Here is a 4,788-nt window from a genome sequence, read left to right as displayed (position 1 = left end):
AGTCAGGAATTGTTATTTTCATGAGTTCAAAACCTCAGAAACTCACTTTACCTTGTTTGTCTCAGTTTCTTCATTTGTAAAATGAGCTGGAGAAGGAGATGGCCAACCACTCCAGTATCTGCCAAGAAAACCCCAAACAAGGTTATGAAGAGTCGGACACGACTGAAAAACAACTGAACAATAGCAACAATAACAAATTTTTTATCCCCTTACAATGCTGATCCTCTCATTTTATCTAGCTTTTTTGTTTCAAGAAGGTATACCTCTCTGGAGCTTTACGTGTGTATACACATGCCCAGTGCTATACTTCTCCAATGACAATCCTTCATTAAGTGCTTACTACAAAAGGAAAGGCAAACACATGTAATTTAGAGATATATGCAATGTATTTCTATATTGTTATCTATAAATTAAATGTAAATATACATGTACCGTTTAGATAACATGTTTCATTCTACGTACATGCACACACACATTTTACCTGTCTCATTTGAAGAAGGTCTACCCCCATCTAGAGCTCAGTTCTAGCCATGGTTGTCTTCCTATGAAGTCAGTGATACCTGTGAGGTTACACTAGGCCATCCAACTTTTATGACTTATTTCCTAAGCTCTGTGCATCATTTTGTTGAAGTCTGGAGGGCCTGGGGGCTTCCTGTGGCTTTTTTCTTTAATTTTATCTCCAATGACTTTCCAGAGAAAATAGCTCTTCTTCCTTCACTGTCCTTCTTCTCTACGGCATCCAAGCTTCAAAGATATATGTACATGGACTGTTGTTTCCTTCCCTCATCCTTTTCCTTTTCTTTCTATCAATCAAAAAGTTCTTATTATATGTCTGTTATATACCAGACTCAGGTATATATACATATTCTGTATATATATAGAATTAGGTCTCCTGATTCTGAATTTCAGCAAGATACTTATTAGTCATAAGACCAAGGCAGAACATTTAGTATCCCAGAGCCTCAATTTTTCTTTGGTAGAATGGGGATAATAATACGTGCACTACCTAAAGCGAGGTTGTTTATGAGGAAAAATGCTTTGCAAACCTTAAAGTTTCATAAAAATAAAAGGAATTTTTTTTCAATGAAATTGGTTTTGATTGTCATCTAAACCTCAGTGGAAGGAGCAGTTTGTTAATGAGACCCACTAATCTTTCCTATGAAAAGATCTTCACTGGTGGTGTCACCTCCAGTGATGGCTCCCTGCCACAAAGCTTCACATCTCAGTTGTTTTAGGCTGATCAAGTCCATCCATATTTGAAGCGACCAAGTCTTTTTTTTTTTTTTTTAATTTAAGACTAGGACTCAGCAGGTGGAAGTTTGGGGTTTAATCATTTGTGCTTATTATTCTGCTTCATAAAGTAGCCTCCATGTATGCTAAGTTAATGAATTTGCTTATTGACCATTAATTTTTAACGATTATTCAGTGTAGAATGAAGTGGTTTCTTTTAGCAATGCTATTAGTGCAGTATTTGAGACTGAATGAATAGGAATGAAAGAGGAAGTTGTCTGCTAATATAACCACTTAGCAAAACTTGATATTTTGTGTTCCTTTAGTAAAGAACCTGGGAACAAAGCCAGATGAGCTCTCCTTTCAGGAGAAGGGAGCTGGGCTCATCTTGTTGGGGAAGGAGGTTTACACATGACAATAGCTTTTGCCTCGGTGACATTCATCACACTTTTCTCTTGTGATGTAGTCAGATCTTTGGGGAATTAGACTTGGCATTCAGATCTACCAGCCCTCACCCTGAACCAGTGGGTGGTCTAAGTTCATTTAAAACAAATGATGCCATGGGAACTTGGGCAAATCATTAACATCATCTGCAAAATGGGGAGACTAGACTAGATGATCTCAAAGGCCTTTTAGCTCTAACTGTGATCGTATTAGTTTAAAAAACAAAACAAAAACTTTGTTCTTGTTCTCCTTCCTGGTGATTCCCTATGGTAATGGATAACAACAGAGGGAGTCTGATGGTCTAGCAATCTCTTCCCTACGGTGTCCTGCAGATTGCCTTCTAGTCTGGTTAAACCCAGGAATCACTTAAAGCCTAGAGCTTCTTTTATTCAAGAATCTCCGCCTCCTTTGGCAGCACTTCCTGGGGACTCAGTAGCATAGCAGAATGGACAGATGGCAGGTCTCCTTCCTTCTCTCTTTTCCTGGGTCTGCCTGCCCCCTGCTGGAGGTGTTAATAATCAGTGAAATCACGCAGCACTAGCTGTGGGCCTGGGCTGTCCAAGCGGACTATGGTAACACCCTGAGCAAATCCTGAATCCTCCATGGAGATTTGGCCAGAAGTTAGTTTGCTTTGCTTTTAGCCAAGAACTAGTCATTAGTCCATCAACCTGGACATCAACTTAGAGAGTAGTCATAAAGCACAAACTCCTCATTTTACAAAGAAGTAAAAGGAAGGTCCCGGGCATCTAGGTAGCTCAGTGGATAGTGCTGGGCCTGGAGTCAGGAAGACCTGAGTTCAAATCTGGCTCTCAGACACTTACTAGCCGGGCAACCCTGGGCAAGTCACTTAACCCTTTTTTCATTACTTTCCTCATCTGCAAAACCAGCTAGTGAAGGAAATAGCAAATCATTCCAGTATCTGCCACGAAAACCCCAAAGCGGGTCACAGAGAGTCAGACACAACTGAAATGACTAACAACAAAGTAAGGTCTAATTGCAGTTTGGCTTGATCAAAGGAACAGAGCTAGATAAGGGCAACTTGGACTATTTGTCTCAAGCAGGCCTCTTAATTCCTAGGTCCCTGCCTTTTCCACTGTCCACACTATTTTGTCTAATGCTGGAGAAGTCAGCCCTGTGCTTTATAATTGCCTTTAACCAAAGCCTTTTCAGCTCTCCTTTGTGATTTCAATATTAGGTGCTGTTTTTTGGGTGGTGAGACAAAAGGAAAGCAAGCTGCATATCATAAAACTAAACCTGCTAATAAATAGCCTCACCTTCCTGTTCCAATTCCATCTTGGTCACGTAAGGAAAGATGAAAGACCTTTTTCACTCTTTTATGCAATTCCCCCAAGCACCCACACATACTTTCTATAATCTAACCCAACAGCAGATACTGAATGAGTTTCACTTTTTCATTTGCTGTGCATTTGCTAGAGCTTCGGTTCATATTCGGGGGTGGGGGTGGGGGAGTTGATCACATCCATTTTAAAATTGATTAGACAATTTAACTTGGATTTTCACTGTGGCTGTGGCTGAGAGAGATAAGCCTCTGAATGGGAGCACAAAGCATTAATCTCCTTGTGCTCCAGCTGATGTCAGAGAAGCCACATTTGGTGTTTATTCCGTGACTTGGACTGGCTGCAGAGCTGAGTGTAAAATGTGAGCAAAACAGAGAAAAGTGGTTTGTTTTGGCTTCACACAAAGGCTGAAAACTCTCCAAGCTGTATGCTTTATGTATAAACGAAATTCAGATTCATTCAAAAACCAAGGTCTTGGGTCTTGGAATTTGTTATTCTCCATCCTTTTGGATTCAATAGCAGGTCTCTTCCTGCAGGGTTTGAATGGATCCATTCAGTGACTATCTCCTTAGTGTCTCTTTGTGATGGAAGAGATAGAAGGATGAATCAGTTGGAGGCCTTATCCCCTAGGAGCTGGCCATCTAAGAGATGCCAAAATGGCCAAATTAAAATATATTTCCTTAATAGCAAGGGAGGAGTGAATTTTCATGTCCCTCATTAGTAGTTCTTAACCAATTATAAGAGAAATGTTTTCTTGCAAGTGGCATTCAAAGCATGTCAGTGCTTCCTAGGCAAATCACAATAGTAATTCAAATTCTCACTTATATAGCACTTAGAGGGTTACAAAAGATTTACAACAGCCTGTCAGGGAAGGAGGTAGTGCAAGTACTATTCCAATTTTACAGATGTGGAGATGGAAACTCTTTGAGGTTAAGCAAATGGTTCAGGGGACAGACAGAGTGCTGGGCCTGAAGTCGAGAAGACTCATCCTCTTGAGTTCAAATATGGCCTTAAACACTTACAAGCTGTGTAACCCCTGGGCAAGTCACATCACCTGGTTTGCCTCAGTTTCTCCATCTGTAAAATAAGATGGAGAAGGAATGGCAAACCACTCCAGGATCTTTGCCAAGAAAACCCCAAATGGGGTTAGGAGGAGTTGGACACAACTAAACAGCAATGAGCTGCCTAAAGTCCCACAGCTAGTAAGTGTGTAGTGAGCTAGTCAGGCCTGGGAACAAAAGCCAAGCCTCCTGACTCTGCTCTCTATGACTTGACAAATGAAATGAAAGTTCCTTGTCTCTAGAAATGATGGCAGTATGGTGTACTGGTTAGAGAGCAGGAGTCAGGAACACCTAGGTTCAAGCCTTGCTTCTAATCCATCCCAGTTATGTGCTTATGGGTAAGTTACTTCCCAGCTTGGTGCCCTAGAAAACTCGAAGATTTGTTACAGGCCATTTGTCCTTCTGTACACATGGAGGAAATGTCCACATTAAGGTTTGCCTAAACTGGTTAAATCATAGGCTCTTTTCCCAAATATTAGTATTCCTTCCTCTATAGGGGAAAAAAAAAACCTTATAAGTGTTAAAATGAACCTCAGTCTTAGTGAGCCGCAAGCATGAGGAGGACAGCAATGAGCCTAAAGAAAGCATCCTAGAGAAAAGATGAGACAGGAAGCACTTCCGGGGGGGGGGGGGGACCAGGGAGATGGGAGAATGACTTCCATTAGGAGAGAGATGTCCTCAGAGGACTCTATGCTCTCAAAGTCAGAAATTAAGAGACCCATGACCTTCAAGGGGATTATGCTGTGTTTTGGGAG

This window comes from Gracilinanus agilis, chromosome 2, assembly GCF_016433145.1.
Source record: "Gracilinanus agilis isolate LMUSP501 chromosome 2, AgileGrace, whole genome shotgun sequence".
Taxonomy (NCBI): domain Eukaryota; kingdom Metazoa; phylum Chordata; class Mammalia; order Didelphimorphia; family Didelphidae; genus Gracilinanus; species Gracilinanus agilis.
Note: the sequence above shows the minus strand (reverse complement) of the source record.